The following is a 22,471-nucleotide window of genomic DNA, read 5'->3' on the forward strand; positions in this document are numbered from 1 at the left end:
AATAACAAAAACCAATAACACTGCACTAACCACTAACCTCGTGTTCTGGAGCAGCGGGCTTCCAGGCATAAAGCGTTTCAACACCCCTTCAGGGGTAGTAAGTTCTATATAAATACAATTGCCTGAATAAGGCATGAAACCATGCCCATGGTAAGTAATCAAATTTAGAAGATGTTGTTGTTTACGGTTTAAATAAATCTTTTTGTATCTAGGTAACAGGTGGATTTAACGTGTGAGTTGGTTTTCTGTTAATAAAAGAGAATCACGAATTGCCTTACGCTAACATTAGATTGTGTATACACTGTCCTCCATGCCTCAAGGTCACATTTTACCACTTGATGACTACTGCTGATTTCTGTTCTAAATAAAGCATAAATCATGTTCACATGACTAGGCACAGAGTGTTCTCAAAGATGTTTTCTCACTGTACTGTATCAAGGAAGTAGCCAATCATCCTCAGAACTTGTTGGAACAATACATCTGTTCAACGGTTTAGTCAAAGGTTGCGAGAATGACTGAATCTCATGGTGTTGCTATCATGAGAGATCCTCAAGTGTATTTTGTAGTTAAATGTTTCTTCTAGCTTGTTTTCTACTGGTGCAAATCCTGAGGACGATGTATTCCCAAAGAGTGTGATAAAGTCTTTGTCCTAAGCCCTATAAAAAAGCCTTGACTTTCTATAACCGAGAAAGCCCCTTTATCCTGATCTTTAGAATGCAATCAATGCCAGATATCACTTAGAACTTTACTGAGTTCTTTGTAATAATGATTTGGATGTTTTGCTGCTAATCTTACTGTATGCATCATGTTCACTGTATTTTGCCATTAATTCTTTATCTAAAGCCTTGAAACGCTAACTTGTCAGTCGTTCATAAGCAAATGCTCTGGCATATTCATGTGAATTTTATATAAACAGAGTAAGTGACGTCTCCAGTCGGGGAGCACTAAAGTCCATATCGGGACTACACTGCTCCGAGTCCTAGTTGTTGGCTCACCCCATGAGCTAGAGGTTGGGGACCGATTTTAGACACTGACAAACGCACAAATGTTTTTAAAACAAAATATGTCAATAAATAAAATCAAGGCTTCTACCAAGGTCCTGGGGCATGTTGTGTCTACAAGAATTCTTGGTGAGAGGCGTATGCCAGTCGTTTTTCAGAGTAGATACTACTGCACTGAAAGGAGATAGCAAAGAGACTGTGGGCATACTAGACCTTCATCGGTAGCCTGGTCGAGTACACAAGGCTTACTATTTAGTATGCGGTATAGATTTAGGTCCCTGTATACCATGAGAAAGCAATTAAACAGCAAGTCATTGAGGTAGGTTTTAAATGGAATACATTAGTCATCATTGAAAATGGAAGGAGCCTTAAAAAGGATACAAGCAAACAAAAAAATCCAGAACCTTAATATGAACATGAAGGTTTTCATGCAAGTCGAGGTAACCGTAAAGATACTATTCACTCATGGAGCCAAAGTCGAAGGAAAGAATATATGATCACACAAAACCAGTCAGCTATGAGAGGGTGCAACAAGCACATTATTAGAAAGTAAGAGTCTCCCATCCATTCACAGAACTCAGCTTCCCTCCCAACACTCCCCGGCTGCATCTTTGCTTTTGGCCTTGGCCAGTGCTCAGCTTTTGTTTTGGCTATGTTCGCACTATATTGGCACCACACATCCATACTAATAGCACCTCAAAGCCTTAGCTCTGCATGTGAAGAATGCAATAATTCTGGCTCCCAGGGACTCAGTCAATCAAAATGTGATTCATATGCAGCTGCCTGACTGCCCAAACCGGCTTAACAGGTGTACGCAACCTGTGTGTATACTTTAGGCGGAGCTGGCAGACAAAGAAAGATTCATAAACACATCAATGGCAACACAGCTATTTTTATCTCCAACAGGTAACTTTGGCAAAGACTATAAGGAGGTAAACCCACTGGTGGATCCAACTATGGCATGTGCAGGCATAAATGGCTCATCCAGAGAGTAGCCAGAATGGTTTATAGCTAGCCCCAGCTTTATGACTGGTAAATTGGACCCACTAAACTCCTATGGGATAAAAAAAGAATACGTCACAGATGCTGGGATTTTATAATTACACTCAGCGTAAAGTAGGAAGCAAACACCATTGATATCAAGCATTGGCAAAGCCAATAGCCTTGGCCAAGTAGTGAGAAGGTTACACTACAAAACAAACATTGCAAGCTGTTGCTACCGAAAAAAAGATAATGTGCCGTCCCAAAACAAAGCAACTTTTTATATGCAATACAAATTTAAAATTAAAATAATTTAGCCACGATAAAGTTTTAGAAGAAGAGTACATGTGCTTCTTAGCAGGTAGGTGTACTTAAAACCGGTGTCAAAAACTTTGATTTTAATGCACACCACAGGAAAATACGATCATTACTGGTGCAAAGAAAAGGTACTATTAGCTTTTAAATAGTGTAACATGATGACAAATTAAACAGACATGGATGAGCAGAAGAAAAAAAACAAAAAAACACAACAAATGGAAAAGAAATAGTATTGACCTACCAACTGAGGCACTTAAGTGCATTTCTTTTTAGGCGGATGGGCACATGTACTCAGGCAAGATGCCAAGACTCAAAGTGCAAGAGGGCCAATAGTTGAAGTGCGTTGCCCTACTTCAACATTCTATATGTTGGGTGGAAGCAAAATGTGAAAGACAGCTGAACAGACCAATGCATGAATAGGTCGGACCCACAGACCCTCTATGTATGTTCATTTGTAGGTTTTATTTCCTAACAACATTTTTTGCTCATTACATGAAGCTGGAGACACATCTAAAGCTGTCTAGAATCAGACCTAAAAACTATTTGCCACATCTTTTTAACTAACAAGCTGTTCCTATACTTGAAGAAACAAGCACAAGCCACAACTGATCAGGTTCCTGTTGGCTGCTGTATGCACTATTACAGTTTTCTCTTGTTGGGAGCCAAGCAAAAATGAACAGATTACAGGGGATCCAGAACTATACTGTATAATTCTTACTGGATGCAGCAAAATCCCATTATGTTTCAGCGATCGTGCAGTGCTTACACTAGCTGCCAATCTGTATGGTTGGGCCAGCTCACCAGACTTGGTATACCGGCTGGCAAATCCCATCCAGGGAGTGGGGATTGTCGCATGCTAACCTCTCTGCCCCTATATGGTTCCTGCACCATATTCAATGCCGGTTTGGTAAGGTGCTGCGTTCAGTGGGCCTCAACCCTATGGAATGAACTCCAACCAGAATTAGGAAAGATTCCTAACCCTGGGCAGTTTAAGAAATGCCATAAATTAACATTTTCCACTGCACTTGGCTGGAAGTGATCTAATGCAAGCAGTTGGATAAGTCTGGGTCTCAGAAATATATGCATGCGATGGTTATGATATGCTGCAACGTCTAGTAGTTTCGAAATTCCTAGAACCACTGGTCTAAACACCATGTAACTACTAGGTCCCCCTTGGGGGTTTCTTCCTAATGTAGCTTAACATTAAACAATAGTAAAAAAACAGTAATAATAAATTGTACAGTGATAAAGTATTAATATATACAAGTCAATTGACAATAATCCAATTCATTATTCCATGAAGACAACGTAGTGAATAATAATTCGTCATGCAGGCTACATAGAGAAAATGTAGAGTGTGCATGACTGCTTTGGTCGGCCCCAGGGCCGACCAAGCAGTCAGGGCACTCAGAGTGGTGCAAGCCACTCCTCCCCAAACCGCCCCCAACCAGGCATATCCTCCTGCCCGCCCCCAACCAGGCATACCTCGGCCTTCTGCTTTCTCGCAGCTCGAGAAGCAGAAAATAAAATGGTATTTAAAATACCCTTTTATTTTCCGATTCTCACACTGCGAGAAAGCGGTGGGGTGATGCTCCAGCGCCCTAATGGAGCGGCCACCACTGGCTACTTGAACACCCACCCAGATGCCTGCAAGTCGGATTCTTTCCGGTCTGGACCCTACCCAGGTGAATAACATTAATATGGAAGGGACACCTTCCAGTCAAGCACATAATGATAATTCAGTGGGAGGTGAGCACTGCATAAATACTTATAGTCAGAGGTGGAAGTGATAGTAGCAGTGGAGGAGAACACCGTACAATAGGTTTCTAAAGTGTTAGTACAGAAGAGTACAGATACCCGAGGGGGGTTCCTGATGGGATGTTCAAAAGAACTATGCATTGCGTCAACTGCCTTCACGTTTGGGAGAGTGCGTAAACATAAACAACGAAATAATAGCATTACTTTCTGGGCACCTATTCAAATTAATTGTGGATTAAGCCTGTGCAAAACCTTTAGTACGCCATTGTAATGTCACGTAATTCCCTAATTTCATGTTAGGCGAACTGTTGTTTGAGCAAAGACTGTCTTGCTGCTTGACATTTTCTGCTTGAATCAGTTTCTAGCCAGTATCTTTTGAGTGAGGGGTAAACAAATTATCACAAAGAACGTTGGTCCCTACCATGGATGACGTTAATGAACATGAAATCACTTTAGTATGTTCCAAACAAACTCGTTACTTGATTGTATGTATGTTAACAGTTACATTATAAATGTAATGTCTGGTATGCACGTCCTGCGCGCAGGTGCCCTAAGTTTAATACACAATGTTCGGAGTTAATTGCCCAACATTTCACATGGAGTTTTCAGATTTTATCTATTCGAATTTGTGTCATGAGCAAATGCATCATTCTCGTGCAGAAGCATGGGTTGCCAACGAGTATACTTGGAATAGGACTACTAAACTCTGTGTACCCGACGCTGCTGAAACATCGAACAGAAATAGAATGAACTGAGGTGAACAATCAACAGTAAAGATGGTGAAATGCAACCGATCGCTCAATCACACCGATTATCAACCGAAAACGTGGTAAACGTGAAATGGTATTTAACGTTTTCACAGCTACTTTGTCAGATCAAGAGAGAAAGTTATGGAAGGAATGAGTAACACCGGCCACTGAATGTAATTGTCTACGAGTGGCAAAGGAAACGTAATGCCCTCATAGCTACCAAGGTTTCAGATTGTAATGTGTGACATGTTCATAATTTCAGTGCAATTAGGAGTGATATTTTAATGACCATGAGTGACACTTTCTCGTGAACAAACTCAAGCAATGAAAACCAGGGAAACATATCAATATCATACATTACATCCATTTGAGCATCTGGCATTGCGTTCTGTTTTTTTCAAGTATCCTACATGGTTTAGGTTTGCGGAGCCATGTTCAAATGCTAGTCTTTACATTACCCTGTTTGATACATGTATAATTTTTCGGTGTGCCATTAAGCTTGCCTTGGTGGCATTTAGGCCAGGTTAATTGGTATTTTATACATATGCCATGCTTAATTTGCAGACAAATAAAAAACATAAGGAGCTCATACTTTTCCTAAAGAGGCTGTCACTCATGCTGCCGAATGTAGGGGTTCATGAATACCAAGGCTTATACATTTTGATTCCACGTCATGCTTCTTTCTTCAATCAACCTACACTTCCTGTCTTCTTATCTCACTCTTGTAGGTTATTTTTCATTCCTGCTATCTCCATCTGTCACTGTTCCATTATCTTCCTCTACCTTCTTCTTGCTCCCTTTCTGCAATTCACTCTAGTAGTAGCTGTGGACCAAAATATGGTGGAAGAAAAATAACTCTCAGACCCCAAGATTAATTCCCTTCACTACCAACCACCTGCATAAATTATGCACTGTATATGGGTCGGGACAAAGATGAGTCACAAGAAGAGGAAGGCCTCCGCCGCTGGTACCCTGCCCAGCCCCGCAGCCACTGACAGCAGCTGCCTGCTGCTGCACAGAGATGAGCTGCCTTAGCCCAAGTAAAGGACGGCTGTTGGCTGGCCGAGGGTGAAGTAAAACCAACGGTGGCAGACACCAGCACGCACCCCCGGTCATTATGGGCAAGGCCACCTCAGGCTGTGAGGCAGCACACACTTGGTCATAGCTCGCCAGCAGCCTCGAGCCTACAGCCATGCCCAGGGCAAAATTTCATGACCGGCACTGGCTGCAAGCAGCTGATCACGCGCTGCCGTGCAGGGCCCAGTCTCACTTACTTGGGGCTGCGAGTCAAGGGTGTTTACTTACCGCAGCGCCGGGCCAGGTCAACTGCCTCCTGAGAGAGTCCAGTCCTGCAACGTCACTCCCTCGGCAATTAGAAGGAGGGGTCGGTAAAGGTCATCATTTCAATTTTACTGCAGTCACGCAGCATTGATGCTAAGTCTATTTCACAAAAAACATACAGACTCCCACGTCGCGATAATATCGCAAAAAGAGAAGTCTACCTATTTATAGAGAAATAGATTTAGTCTAGAAATAAATTATCCTGTGCAACATACCTACTGACCCAAATATAGCTAAAAAAAAATGCCTTTTATGTCCTACTTTGTTCCAGCCAGTCCCGCACTACTTTGTGGTGTGTTGGCAGTAACCTCTGTTATAATAATGAAGGGGAACAGTAACTAATATGCTTATTATGCAGATAAGACTACAATCCCCATGATGCGGTTTTCCTAGCACAGCAGTCTTCTCTGTTAGGCTGACTGACATTACCGTTCATAACCAAGGTTGCCAGATTGGGCTATTTCCCGCACAATTGGGCGACTTTTTTCCCAGTTGTGCGGGAAAAACCCATGCCTGACTACTTTTCGGGCTGGAATGGAGTGTTTGTGCGCAATTTACTGGCCTGGGACGGGCGCCCACCACGGAGTCCATGGCGCGATGCCAGTCAATCTGTAGTGGCAAATCAGAGCGCAGCACGCGCCAAGAGTGGGTACTCATTGGAGGAGGTCTGATCCTGGGGGCCTGCCTCTGCCTAAACTGCGCACATGATTGATGAAAAATCCCGACCCCCAGCAATCATCCCGCCCACCCCCTAGAGCAGCAACCAGGCCAGGCAAGTCAATCATCTTGTCTTGCCATTGCCAATGCTTGCTAACTTGTTGTTGACTTAAGTTGTTAAATTGTTGTAGGCAGCCGGTGCTGCGGAGCACTAAGTGCAGCCCGGGGCTGCAGACAGAGTGCTGGTGCACACACACTCACTCACGACACTCTTGTGCACATGCGCGCTGCGCACCCCCCGCACGCACAGAGGTCACCACCTAACTTAGTTACTTCAGTTAACTTGTTGAGTTCAACTTCTAAGACAAATTAGCCAATGGGGGGAGGGGGTCTCCCAGGGCCGTCAATCTTGTAGCGCGCGAAAACGCTACCAATGACGGCCCTGGGTATTATTTTTAGGTCAGCCCCCGCGGTTCCCATATAATGCGGGGGCTGACGTGAGCACGGTCTCTTTCGGCGTGGCGGCGGTGAGAGTCTGAGACTGAGAGTCACAGACTGGTGACGGTCGGACAGAGTACTGGAGTAGTCCCACCGTCCACGACGAATATTCGATCGTGAGCATGTGGATTAAATTGGCAGACGGCCGACCAGGCACCAGGCCACCAAAGTCAGCAGGCCTAGGCCCAGGCCCAGCTCCAGCCCCAGCCCCAAGTCCAGGCCCAGGCCCAGGCCCACCAGCCCCTAGCCCAGGCTTTCCAATGCCAATTTGCCACTGCCAGCCACCCACCGCCACCGGTCCACAGCAGCACTGCCCGGCAGTGGCAGTGGTACGCGCACGTCGTTGACTGAGTGAGTCAGTGACATTCTCTGATCAGCGCTGCTGCCTTCCTTGGCCTGCCCTGCTGTGCGATTGTGAATCAATCGATTGAGACTCAGAAGAACATAGTCACAGACGACGACTCAGCCCGGCCGCCACACCGGCACCGTCCATATTTCTCTAGTCTGTACAAGAGTGCCCTGGCCTGGCTGCTGCTGAGCTCAGCTCAGCTGACATGGTGACGGGCCGGCACCAGCGGTAGCTGTTGTCCTGGACGGTGGACCTCGACGAGACCTCCCCAGGTGAGTGAGTGAGTGACTCAATGAGTGAGTCTCAAGTGTGCGCAGTGGTCCATTTTCAAAATAGGGTGCATAATCTTTAAACCCCCAGTGAGATGGCGAAGAAAAGAGACATCAACAAAAATATCAGAAAAGGAGAACGTGTATAGAAACCTTGATTGAGGCACTAAGTACTGAGAGGTTTTCTTTTTTTTGTGCACTTTTCTATAGCGCGAACTCGACCCCAAGGTATCACAGCCTTTATTTGAGTACCGGTTGCATTAAAGACGGACACATTCCTTTTTTGTCAGGCACGAGGAGATAAAGTGATTTGCCCTGAATCACAGGGTGTTGGAGCCTCCCGCCAGACTCTAACCCGGTTCCCCGATTCAAAGTCCGCTGCTCTAGCATTAACCTGTTGAGTGCGGTATTTACCGGCGCTCTGTAACCTCCGTTAGGAGCTCTGTCATTCGGAATGGGGATATCATAGTAATGGTGCAAGTTTTCATCCTTCAGAACTGCAAAAAAGTGTACTCTGTGGTACTTTCCATGTAAAAATCCTGCCAGGTTGTACGTGGCTAAAAAGTGTGGTATTATTGTACCAGTTGTGATCTTCATTTGGGCACACACGTTTCCCACAAACTCAGAAGGGCCTTAGCGCATTTTAGATTTCTTGACAGATAACATGCAGGTTTTACAGTTAGTGTCTAGAAAACCAGTGACATCTGCCCAACTCAATGGTATTCCTTTTACAGTGACCGTGCTGCATGCTGGCGCAGGAGGCCTAGCTTCACTGGCTAGGGTGGAAGGTCACAAGACCCACTACTTTATGGAGCACACACTTGAGATAAGCCCACATTCTCCAAACCACCCACCAATAGCAATGTGGATAACATCCGCTGGATGAATCACAACCGCAGGCCATAGTCTGCACAAGCAACAAGAGGCCGTGTAACTGGCGAATGCTGTGCTTTAAAAGTAACCACAAACCTCTGGTCTCCTCCACTTGCTTGAAAGTTCTGCGCTATATCCATGCCCGGCAACTTAGAGCCCCATATTTAAATGTACGGGTTGTTTCCTAGAAGCAAAAGAGACTGAGGTTTTCTGTGCACCTTTCCTCACTTGGAACACATTTCATTTAAGGCAGTTTTAAATTTTAAACGAAAGTGGCAACACGGAGAAGCATGGTACTACATCGGTTATGCTGAATTGGTTGCAAAGTGCATTTTTTAATATTTTATGGGGCATCTTCAGAGGTGCCCAGTAATCAGTGAATAATAATTGGTGAGAAGTCTGGAGGTTAAAGTATTTGTTAGATGTCTGCTTTGTGCAGTCCTAGATCTGAATCAAAGTAGTGTAGAAGTTGAATGTGTCTACGGCAAAACACTACACATAATGTAATTTGCAGAGGACAGATTTTTTTTTAATGCAGCTACTTTAGTGGGCTACTGCTTTGAAGTGCTTTGAACACAGATCCTTTTGTTCCTTGCAGTTCATAATTAGTAAGCCTTTCACTATTGCACATTGAGCTATGTGTGACTGCTACATCTTTTTACCTTCAGTCATGCAACACATCTTGTACGTTGATTTACACACTTGCATGATTTATGATTTATTGTCAATGTGTCTGTTATGTTAAGCACTCGGATACCATGAAGTGCGCTATAAAAGAAATAAAATACTGCTATTTAAAATTGCGTGTAAATAAATCCAACAAACAGAAGATTTACAAAATTACTCACTTCTCGTGATGAGCAGCAACCATTTTTCAATGTAGATTTTTAATGTGTAATGTAATGAATAATGAAGATACTGAGTTTTACAGACTTTATTAAAAATCCAATTTAGAGGGGGCAGTAAATTGCACAGACCACTATTTCTGCCTTGCTTATTTTTTGTTTTCTACTATTGTATTCTGAGCGATGCCTGTTTCACATGACAAAGTCACAGTGAGAACTGGTCTTAAAAATGAGTAGCATTAAGCCAGGTGCCCAGTTAACACCCTCCCACCATCTGTACATTGAATAGAATGTATATTTGTCGTTAAAAAAATTTCTGATGTCAATTTGCGCTTAATTGGAGACTTGCTAATTTGGGCTGGTTTTTGGGCTGAAACTGGTCTGATTGGGCTTATATTTGAGCGGCTTTGGGCTTGGGACGGGTCTAAAAATCTGGCAACACTGTTCATAACATTCTGTGCTTGCCTGGAGCGTCTGCAGCAGCAGGAATGCATTACAAAGGCAAAGGGAGGATAACTCAGAAGCTGGCGGGCTCTCTGGCTCCCTCAACATATATTTCCCTCGGTGAGGGGCAATAGGTGCAGCCAGGTTTGATGTTTAGTTAAAACGGCAACCAAGGGGGAAGAGAATCATGGACTACAGAACTGCCATGAAAATACCAGCTCAACCGGCCGTGCCGGCAGGATCTTTATATACGTTACTGAGCCTGCTGGCAGCCGCAAGTGAAGTCTGCTGCGGCCCGGGTGCACGGCACAGGTGCAGAGGCGCGGGCGCGCTAGCTAGCACCAGGCAGGCTGGCCTTGGTAGCCCAGTCAGTGGCAAAATGCGTGACAATGCATTTCAGTGCGGTGATGCGGGAACACCACACTGAAATGTGTTAGCGTCACGCCTGATGCGTGACACTAGGCAGGTCTGTGCCCTGGAGGTAAAATCACTCCGACTTGTCTCACAAAACTGAATACAGTCACATGGATAAAACAAGAGGCAAACTTAAAAAAAAAAAAAAAAAAATCTGACAGTGCACTATGAAAAAACCGAACCCATGACAGAACTTTGGTGCATTTAAAACATTTAACAGTAAATGGTTTCCCAGGTTTAAAACACAAAAATGAAGGGATTCTTCTAAGAAATAAATGAAGATTGACTTTAGACCTGCCCAGTAAAGCGGCTGCCTTCTCCAGGACGAAGGCCATTTCAGGACAAAAGCGCAGGTTACTGATCGCAAAAGCCCATCGGGCTGTTTGCGACCGGTAAAATGCATTTTCCTATGTACCAACCCCATTTTGCGAGTCGGTAACAGATTACCTTACTAATAGCGAATCGCACTGGTATGTACCGCATTTTCGATCGCAAAACATCCGCAGATTAACACCAATTTCAAACTGGTGGTAAGCCATTCGCAAAAGGGAAGGGATCCTCAAGGGACCCTTTTCCCTATTTTTGAAATGCATCCCTTTATTTTAAAGCAGTCACAGACATGGTGGTGTGCTGACCCCAGCAGGCCACTATCCTTGTGAGTGCCGGCCATTCCCAATGGATCTCAAATTTCGACCTGTCTCATGAATATCAATGAGGCAGGCCCCTTGTGACCTGTTTCAGAATCGCAAATAGTGTCTGATATAAGCCTGGGCAAAGCGCTACGCTCGCGTAGTTTGCGAAGTTCGCGCTACTTCGCACTACGCGAACTGCACGTAGCACAGTGCGAACACGCGTAGCGTAGTGCTGCGTAGTGCTGCGGTCATTTTTTGCTTGCTCGCGGTCCTCAACGTCAAGTTGGCGACCGCGAGCAAGCAAAATGACATCCCGGCGAGACTTTTTCCTTGTTCGCGATCAGCAACTTCAAGTTGGCGATCGCGAGCATGGAAAATAAACCTCCCGGCGAGATTCGCAACGCGAGGAGGTCAGGTTTCTCATTGCGAGTGGTCGCGTATGCTCGCGACCGCTCGCGATGAGAAACTACCAGTTCGCGTTGAGAAAGCTGAAGCTCGAGTAAAAATCTACTCGAGCAGCAGAAAACTACAGCTCGCACTGTGCAAGATGCCATTTTCAATGATTGCACAGTGCCGGTTGCTTGTCCGCACTGTGCAATCATTGAAAACGACTTCTGACACAGTGCGAACAAGGTACTACGCAGTTCGCGAAGTGCTACGCGTAGCTCGCGTAGTGCGAACTTCACTTTGCGTAGCTTCGCGAAGTGCTACTTCGCGAACTACGCCCAGGCCTAGTCTGATACTGTTGTACATCAGGTTTTGTGACTCACAAATTAAGAGTTTCTAAAAACCGTAATTTCTAAGTCGCAAAACCAGACGGTCGTACATGTGGCCCAATGAGAAGAATTCCTCACAATACAACACTAAATGGAGGCTTAGGTCATGTCATAGCGGTTATCCTAAATCCAAATTAATAGGGCTACTTGAATAGGCCAAAATATAGCAAACCACTGAGAAGACAATTTAAACAATGTCTCATTAAAGTTGAGCGTGTGTCCTGTCTTGCAGGACAATGTATCACAAATTCAGAGCAAGGGACGCTAATATGATCAGCAAGATTAAAGGTAGGGTCACATGTCAGCCATTCAATCAATGCTATACTATCTTATCGAGAATTTTCCACTTTTCATAGGTTGGTGAAGTGTAGGTCTTCAAAGGTAAACTTAACTTTTCGTCATTAGAAAAAAAATCTACAACAATAGCTCATTTGGGGGGATAGAAATTAAATGAACGTTCTTTGCACCCCTTTTACTAAAGTTAGAGTGAGAACTTATTGCAGCCACAAAAAAAGTTTTTTTATGCTAAGGCCACTATTTTCCCAGCTTTGAGGAACAATCCAGATTGTAAAAGAGATTCATACTTTTACCACAGTTTTTGCATTTCTATAATTGATAGTCAATTTTTCCTATTTTAGTGGTTTCTATTTACCTAATTTGTGATGAAAATGGAACGAAACACATGGGAAAATCTGAAAAGCTGTGCATTTCTGAAAAGTAGACAAAATTCTGATTTCAGCAAGGTGTGTAGATAGCCATTGGTTTTCCGGAAGAAACTAATAATTGAAATAAAAGTAATAAAATAAAATAGGAAAACATAGTTGAAGTCTACATCTGCAGGTTTTTTGCCCGGATGACCGACTTACGAAAATACAATACCACTACATTTGTCAACCCACCTGGCCTGAGGGATATAGAAAAACATGCACAATTCTGCAAGAACAACTGAGCTACAGGTGATACTGATACTTCACTGTGTATCAACCATACAGCATTCACATGGCAAAATCTAATGAATGAAAAATGGAAAGGAAGGAAACATGTGCCTTTGTGAAATATGCTTATGATGCCGAGTTTAGGAATAGTGGCTATTTGTGATTCTAAGGAAGGGCTTAAATAATCCACTCCAATGTTGAGTGAGGTTTTATCAGGTCGAGCTATTTTTAGCATTGCTGGCAAGTTAGCTTAAACTGGAAAGAACAGGTGTTCTGTTCATTCAGAAAGTGAATAAAGACCCCTTTAAATCTTGGTTTTGTCTTGACACATTTGCTGTCTGTTCAAGGACAGAGGTCAAATGTCACTTTGTCTTTTTACTAATTGTTGCTTATTGTTCCTGGAAAATGGTGTTTAGTTTTCTTCCTCTTTTAGTTTCTGCTTTTTGTCAAGTCAGTTATCTGACAATAATTGTGAAACAAAAGTCTATAAAATGTCATTTGTTTCTAACACAACATTCAAACAGCTTGTAAATGAATAGTACAAGTATTTCTAAATATATCGGGAATTATGAGATAATTATTTTTGTAATTCAGAAGTGTGAAAGAAAGAAAGAAGAAAGAAGAAAGAAGAAAGAAAGAAAGAGGCATTTGTAGAGCGCATGGCTACCCTAGGGCCTCCCAGCGCTGAGAACCAGACGAACAGAAAGCTGAGCGGATTATGCAGAGGGGAAAAGATAGGTCTTCAGGAGTCGCCGGAAGGGCAGGTATTCTTTCTCCATACGAATGGAATGTGGGAGGATATTCCATGTCTTAGATGCGACGTAAGAGAAACAGCGACCTCCACATCTAGTCCTAAGAATTCTTGGTACCACAGCCAGGCGTTTATTTCCAGAGCGATGATGCCTTCTAGGATGGTATGGAGAGACTATCCTTTGAAGGATTGGAGGGCCATTCTCGGCCAAGATCTTATGCGTGATACATAGGGCCTTGAATTTGATCCTTTCTGAAATAGGGAGCCAATGCAGTTGTCTAATTGCTCTTTGCGCTGATTCTCTCCGCGGGATTTGCAGGAGAATTCTTGCCGAACAGTTCTGGACCTTCTGCAATATGCCAGTTGTGGACTGGGGAGCTCCTAAGTATAAGGCATTGGCATAGTCCAGACGTGACATAATTAATGCTTGAAGGAGGAGTTTTTTTGCATGAAACTGGAGAAAAGGAAGGATCTTTCTAGCTGTCTTCAGTATCCCAAAGCAGCACCCCTCAACCTTGTTGGCCTGTGTTCTCATGTCTAGTTTTGCACCCAACCAAACTCCTAAGCTCTTGATGTGGTTTTTAGGGGTAGGTGGATTTCCCATGCAACTAGGTCATGCCAAAGGCAGATCTGGAGGCAGAGGCTTTCCTAGCAACATAAGTTCAGTTTTTGTTCCATTCAGCTGGAGACAGGATTGTTTCATCCAGGCTGATATTTCCTCAAGGCATCTAACGAGGTTACCTTGTGGTTGTCCCGGGTCTTTGAGAGAAACAATCAGCTGGGTGTCGTCGGCATACGTAACAATTTGTATGCCAAACGCCTCCACAATCTTGGCCAGGGGACTCATATAAATATTAAAGAGAGTGGGGCTGAGTGAAGAGCCCTGGGGCACTCCACTCTTCAAGGGTACCTTCCTAGAGGTCACATTCTCCTCAAAAACCTGTAATGTGCGACTTTCTAGAAAGGAAGCTATCCAGCTCAGTGCAGTACCAGTCACCCCCATCTCGTAGCATCTTGAGATCAAGATTTGATGGTTGACGGTATCGAACGCTGCACTAAGATCGAGGAGAATTAGTGCAGCTGAACCTCCTAAATCCATAATTTTTCTTGTCTCCTCCACTACCGCAATCAGGGCAGTTTCAGTGCCCTGATGAGATCTAAAGCCAGTTTGTGTTCGATGTAAACAGTCATGTTCCTCCAAATAGGAGGAAAGGGTAGTGTTCACATGCTTCTCTGCAATTTTGGCTATTCCCGGGAGCAGGGAGATAGGGCGATAATTAGCCATTACCTCCGGATCTGATCCTGTTTTTTTTTAGCAGGGCTTTCACCATCGCTTCCTTCCATAGTGAGGGGACTTTGCCTACTACCAGTGAGGAGTTAATGAGTGTAGCGATGACGGGGGCTACTTCTAAGGCAACCTTCTGCAGCACAGTGGGAGGCGCCTGGTCTTTTGGAGAGCCTGATTTAAGTTTATTAAGTAAGGACACCGCTATATCTGGGTCCAGGGGCGGAAAAGAATCCAGGCCCTGATCTCGACGGTCTCTCCTTTCTTCCGTTAGAGAGTCATGGTCAAAATTGGGGGCTGCTGAAAAGGCTGAATAGATCATCTGTACCTTATCGTGAAAAAACTCTGCCAGATTGTTACAGCGCCCTTGTAAATCAATGGGCGTGACAGAGGAAAATGGAGGGGTGGTCAGGGACTTGAACATTTTAAAGATTTCTCTAGGGGCATTAGGCGCGGACAGAATCTTTCCTTCATAAAACTTAGATTGAGTTTTAAAAATCTCTGCTTTATACAATTTTAATGCACGACGATAGATTTTCTTTTTCTCAGGTGAAAAATCTTTCCTCTACTGTCTCTCAAGTTGCTTGCAGTTCCGTTTAAGGTCTCTCAGCTCCTTGGTGTACCATGCAACTTTTTTTGGACCATTTTTGATGTCCCTAAGTTTTATAGGGGCTAGTACATCCAATTAATTTTTGATCCATTGATTGAATTGTATATTTGCAATTTCGGGGTCAGATTCAAGACGGGGGCGTGTTTCTTTGAGAATGGCAGCCCATTCCTCGCTAGAAATATTGGACCAGCATCGGTTCGGGATTTTGGGGTGGTTTACAGTCTTCCTGCTTATGGAGGCCGGCCAAGAGAATGAGATTAAATAATGGTCCGTCCAAGGTAGCGGCTGGGGATCCTCTACCTGGATGTAAATATTGGAAAAAATTGGATCCAGCATGTGTCCTTTGACATGAGTCGGACCCGTCACTTTCTGGGAAAGAAGTAAAACCTCTAAGGCATCAGATACTTCCTCCACATAAGTGGCCGAGCGCTTTTCGAAATGTAAGTTGAGGTCTCCCAACACAGTAAAATTGGGCAGGGAGCTGACCAGTGTGGAGGTATTATCCATCAGGTCACCAATAAAGGATCCTATAGTTCCTGGGGGACGGTATATTAACATGCCTGAGAATGTGCATGTAGGAGTCAATTTGATTGAAAAGGAGCAGCTTTCGCAATCCCGGATAAGCCCATCCGAGATCCGACAGCTAAAGGAATCCCTGTAAATAATGGCAAGTCCTCCTCCACGACTAGAGCAACGATCTTGCCTCTGGATGGTGTAGCCTTGGGGGAGTGCCTGAACGACCATTGGATTAGACCCGTCCGTTAGCCAAGTCTCAGTGAGAAACATAACATCCGGTCTGGTCTCTTCTAAAAGCAGTCTCATTTCTAGCGAGTGTTTTGCCAGTGAACGGCAGTTTACCAACTTCATTTTGAAATCAGAGTTTGGAGGACAAGTCTTACCTGTCAGACCCTCAGACTTCAGAGCAAAATTACATTGAGCGCAGTGAGTCTGTTCAAAGGGGGGGCCTATACAGAGATGACACTTGTGCGTGCCACGGAGTTTCCTAAGTTGATCAGCCGAATAAGGGTGCAAAGTTACGGCTGCGGGGGCAGAGGTAGTGGTCTCTGGTCTCGGTCGGGCGCGGACGGGCGCAGACGGGCTTGCCTTAGGCGCGCCTTCGGCGCGCCAGCGGCGCGTCCGCTGCGCGCTCGCCACATCCGGCACTTTTGACCCAGGATGTACAAGCTCTCAGCGGCAACTGCACTGCTAACCCCCTCCTCCCAAGATGTCCGCCGCCCAGTCGCCCCCGGAGTATTGAACACAACCCCGATTCTGTCCCCCAGCTAGATGCCTCAGCTTTCCCAGCGATATTATGCAGGTGAGGTGTGCAAATAGCAAATAATTTTAAAAACTTTACAATTTTTAAAACGATGTTAAGAGAATAAAACACACAGTTCCATAAACGCGCAGCTTCCTTCACTGCTGCCTAGTTCTAATGCGCGCTCGCCACATCCGCCCCTTTTGACCCAGGATGTGCAAGCTCTCAGCGGCAACTGCACTGCTAACCCCCTCCTCCCAAGATGTCCGCCGCCCAGTCGCCCCCGGAGTATTGAACACAACTCCGATTCTGTCCCCCAGCTAGATGCCTCAGCTTTCCCAGCGATATTATGCAGGTGAGGTGTGCAAATAGCAAATAATTTTAAAAACTTTACAATTTTTAAAACGATGTTAAGAGAATAAAACACACAGTTCCATAAACGCGCAGCTTCCTTCACTGCTGCCTGGTTCTGCAACCAAGTTGTGTGATGCAAACAAAGATTTATATAGGAGCAAAACAAATCAGAACACTCGACTTGTTGATGTGCAAATGATAAATATTTGCAGAAACTCGATTTCTAGACATTGTACACTATATAGTTTTAAAACTACGTCACTGTGAAATTCTGTGGTTATTTCAATATTAAATCTGCTGATTGCAAATTACAGTGTGCTGCTAATTTATGCTTTAGTTACGTATTCATTAAAAGGGACAGTTTTTAAACATGAGTTGAGAAACATTCTTGCCCCCGCACTGATAACCATGCAGTTAGTGAACTGAGGCAAGTCAGCGGTCATGTGTATTCTATATCTGGCTAGATTTTTTTTATATATGGAGCAAAGGTTTAGTCTATTAAATCAAACAAAATATATTTCTGTACAGTAGATATGCTGAACTCGTGTATTTGAAGGTGCTCTCATGTGATAAAGAAAAAGGCATCTCAGTGAATTAAAATACTTGCCCAGGATCACATAATTTGAAACCAGTTTATAGGTCAAGAGCATTATAATTAGGTCAAGCAGATTATTTAAGTCACTAGACCTGCAAGTCTAGTAATATTTTTAGGATTTTTGGAGGCCTGTGAGGCTATTTTACAAAACCTGTGCATTCCTGAATGATGGCTGACATTTAGAAGCAGAAATTGAAGAAACTTCAATTGATAACAAATGGTCCACTATTCTCTACTCCCACACTTTTCCCGATAAAAACAACACCCCACTTGAGTGGCTGAGCCTTGCAAATTTACCCATTTTGGCAATGTGTTCAGCTGTGGAATCTAAGCCCAAGCTCAGCCACCACCCAGGGAAACCTACCAAGCCCACACATTTCAGAAAATTGACCACCCAGTGGGGTCCAAGGAGGTGTGACTTAGATGTAGCCCACTCCTGTTTCCTAGCAAAAATGCTCTGTTGCCTCAAACTTTGTCTTAAGTCTCTAATTTTCTTCATAGTTCTGGGAGGAAAAGTTCTGGAATCTGATGATCCACAAAATTCCTACCACTAGCATTCCCAGACATGTAATTAAAGAAAAAGGTACCCACTTGTGTGTGGGTGTGTGTGTGTGTGTGTGTGTGTATGTGGATGGAACACATTCTCATTTGCCCACCTTCAGAGATGGAATGCATTTATAGGAATCACAAAAGTCACCACTCTGAATATATAGGCAGTTAGCAATGCCTCATGCCTCATCATTGATATTCTAACATGTTTTTCCCGGAAGCACACGACTCCTACATATTTAGGCTTTGCACTTTTAGAACTGTCAGCTATGACAGAATTTGGAGTTGTTTGGTAAGGATACATGATTAAGTATATACTTTTCAAAATGAAAGTACATTACAGACTAGTAAATGCATGTCTTTTTTTCCAGGTGAAAGTAAGTACTCTTTATGTACTTAGATACTAAGACATACCTTTAATGCAAAAGAGAGGCGGTACAATGACGCAACCAAGCAAATTTGATCTTTTACTGAAAGGACATTTGATTTGCTAGAAAGGTTTCGATGTGTGAATAAGATTGGAGAACTTAAATAATCAATCATCATGATATATGCTTACATAAAGAAAATGTAGGTTTAAATTTTTTTGCAAACACAAAATATGCCATTTCTGTAGCTATATAAACATGTATTAATTAGCTAACCTGTATGGATAATAAATGGAATATCCATTAAAAATGTTTGTGAAGATTTGTTGTGAACCCCTCATTTTATGTACGTGTTTTGATATAAATCAAAAAACAAGGTATACACCCTACTAAGAATTTATTTCATTGAAAAAAAAGTGAAATATTCACTGCTATGATTGATCTGTGATGTCATGATTGGGCATTCTAAGTAGGTAATACATTGGAAAAGAATTTGGGGGAAAAGAAGTCCCTTGTAGGCACCATTACCCGTTCATCTTTCTAAAACTGGCATTTCTAAAATAGTAATGATAAATTCAACTTTGCCAGCAAAGAAAGTTTATCATCACCCTTCCAATGATATGAAACCTGAAAGAGCTACTCTTTCTCATTCAGGAATTGCAGCATATATATGCAATAAGGAATTTCCAATGTTAACCTATGAGACAGGTAGGCCTCACTGTAATGAAAAAGGAAGTTGGGCGCTTTCCACTACCATGACATGCAAATCTTAAAAGTACATGTTCTACCTTTTAGTTACACAGCACCCTGCCCTATGGGCTACATTGAGCCTAACTTGGGGTGACATATGTAATAAAAGGGGAGTTTAAGGCTTGGCAAGAGGTTTTAAATGCCAAGTCAGCATGGCAGTGTAAACTGCACTCGCAGGCTCTGCAGTGGCTCCAATTGAACAGCGAGAAAACGTAGGCTGTATTATTTGGCAACGCTCAGGAGCTCTAGTCAGCAGACTGGTGGCCCTGGGAATTAGGCCCTGCCCCAATTCCAAAACAGGTAGGGAACATCTTATAAAGCCGATGTGGTTTACAGCAAGTGTGATGTAGGCTTCAAAACAGACACGAGCAGTCAGCGGCAGTTCCACTGAGAAGAATCTGCTTTATGGAGAGTCACAAATCCAACTGAGGTTTTGTACAAAGAAATATATAAGATTTTTTTTATTGGGTTATGTGTACCCCCCAACACACTTAGTGAACCCTGGCTGGGGTCCTTAGTATTTTGAAATTCATATCGATGTTGATATTTGACAGGACACACGCTGTGTGTACTTGACTACATCGTTTTGATGGCTGTCCCTTGGTCTGTTATCAGATTTAGTCCTGAGGAAGACCTGCTACGATGCATAGTCACTAACACAACAGGGTCGAAACGTCGACGGCACCGTTTTATGTCCTATATCAGCTATCTTATGATATAAAAAGGAAGAGACCAGGATAACCTGAACTTTAAAACTTTGGAGATCGGCCATTATAGATTTTCACTGTCAAATGTTTTGTGTGTGAACCCTGGGATTATTTCATTTTTCACTAATTGTATGTGTCTGTAATTCATTGGATAGGTTTTGTTTGTTATGGGCAGCTAAATATCAAAAAAATAAAACAAATGATTTACATCATGTAAAGAAAATGTTGGATATATAACAAAGAATATATTTAACTAAAAAACTGCTTTGTCGTGTTTGTGATTTTCTATTTGTTAGATTCATCTTTCAGAAATAAGATTGTTTTCTTCATCAAAGGGATTATTTTGTAACCCTTTGTGCTCAATGTCGAGCAGTCAACATTTTTCACTATTATGGTTGAGGAAAGTTGTGGTTTATAACTGTATACCCAGATTCTGAGGGGCACAGGGCAACCCCTTTATTTTTCATGGGCAACCCATGATGGACCAATGCTCCTTCTGACCCACATCCCAGGTGTTTTGTATTGCCAGGATCAATGCATTATAGTCCTGAAAAAGACCAGCTCCCAGTCCTTAAAAGTCATGTAGGCCCTGAAAAGAACGCAGAGCCCCCTTGAAATATAAGTCACCTATTTGGGTCACCCTGGCTTCACGCCAGTTGAATCATGTGCTATCGGCAAGGCTTTCATCCCAGGTGCGCTACACAGCGGCAAATGGGGAGCATAGGGCATTGGCCCCAATCGGGGCTGGACGTATTTATTCCAGCAGAGCTTAGTTACCCGCACTAGCCAGGCAGTGCCCTGGACAGGCCGCCTGGTGATAGCAGCCAGTCCATCAAACTCAGTTCTCCCAGCTCTACCCTTGCCCAATATATCTCAAGCCAGCCACCACATGAACCAATGTAACTGCTTCATCGCAAAATAAAACTCATGGTCAGGTGCTTCCAGACCACCCTCCAGAAGTGGCCGCTGAACAGTTTGGAAATAAAACCTTTTATGGGTGTTGCCTCATAACAGATCAGAAATCAACCCTCTCAGCTCAGAAAAGAGATCTAGTCAATATCTCTGGTTTTGCCGCAAAAAAATATAAAAGTCACAGGAGAACGATCATCTAAGCTATAGAGGCGAGGCCCACAGGCCAAGCACATCCAAAAACCCAAGTACTGATGCATCAACATCAAAGCCTTACCATAATTTCCATCCAGGACTTCTTTGTAAAAATGATTAGCATTCACAGCAAGGTACTGGAAAGTCTCAAAAACACCAAGGCAACCGTCCAGATTCCAACCCAATCTGCTCATCGCGCTCCACTATACGTAAATGTAAGACACAGGACTCTTCCCCCCCCCCCCACCACCCCAATTAACTGGAGGCCAGTCATGGCACAGAAATTTTCTAATAGGCCGTATAAGGCTGCCAGTGTCAGCACGTGATCTCGTATATAAAACTAACACATCGTCCACATATAAGAAGACTGTAAGCCAGTACGCACCCACCTGCACACCCTAATCTGGACCTCTGGCACAAACAGTTCGGCAGGAGGTTCCATAGCCAGCGCAACAAATATGGGCGAGAGAGAGAGCAGCGTCTCTCGATCTGAAACTGCCACGATATCTAGTGCCCCATCAACACTCTGGCAGGCAGCTCTGTATAGAGCAGTTTGACCCACTTAAGAAACTCCGGACTGATCCCCAGGGCCTCCAGCACTAGCACCAAATAGGACCACCCAAGGGTGTCTAAAGCCTTCTCAAAGTATAGGGAGACCACCACTGGGAGGTCAGTGGTCCTCTCTAGGGTGACCATGATATGACACAACCGTCGAGTATGAGAGGAAGTTGCTCTTTGACGGATAAACACACATTGATCTGGGTGGACTAGCAACTAAAGCAAAGGGAGCAATCTTTTGGAAAGTACCTTGCTTAGTATTTTATAATCAATTTTTAACATTGAAAACAGGCGTTAACAGCCTATCTCTAGGGGGTCCTGGCCAAGCTTAGGTAATACGAAGGCCTCTCATAGGGAATCCAGGAGTACGCCCTGCCAATGCGCCTCCTGGTAGACCTCAAGTAGCTTGGGGAAAAAGGGTTGCTTTAAACATAGTATAGTATTCCACAGGAAACCAGTCGGTCCTGGTAACCTTGTTCCAGGCCATATGACGGATCGCCGCCTGTAGCTCCTCTATTTGGAGAGGTTGCTCATATTCCAATAACCGCAGGGTCATCAAGAGAGGAAGAGAAAACACATAGACTTAGGAACTGTTGGGGGGGGGGGGGGGGGTAAGGTGGCATGACTGGGGGTGGGTACAACATCTCATAATATTGAACAAGGACCTCATTGATATCTGCTTGTGAGTTGACAGCATTACCAGCAGAGTCGCAGATCACTCCTATAAAAGAGTTCAAGGAAC

The 22,471-nt window shown here is 43.7% G+C and overlaps 1 protein-coding gene across 2 annotated transcripts in view; it reads right to left on the minus strand.

Annotated features, from left to right (window-relative positions):
- Positions 1–22,471, minus strand: part of AP1S3 (adaptor related protein complex 1 subunit sigma 3) — a 252,787-nt gene that overhangs the window by 193,385 nt on the left and 36,931 nt on the right. The window lies entirely within an intron of this gene.

Source organism: Triturus cristatus, chromosome 11 (assembly GCF_964204655.1).
Source record: "Triturus cristatus chromosome 11, aTriCri1.1, whole genome shotgun sequence".
Lineage (NCBI taxonomy): Eukaryota > Metazoa > Chordata > Amphibia > Caudata > Salamandridae > Triturus > Triturus cristatus.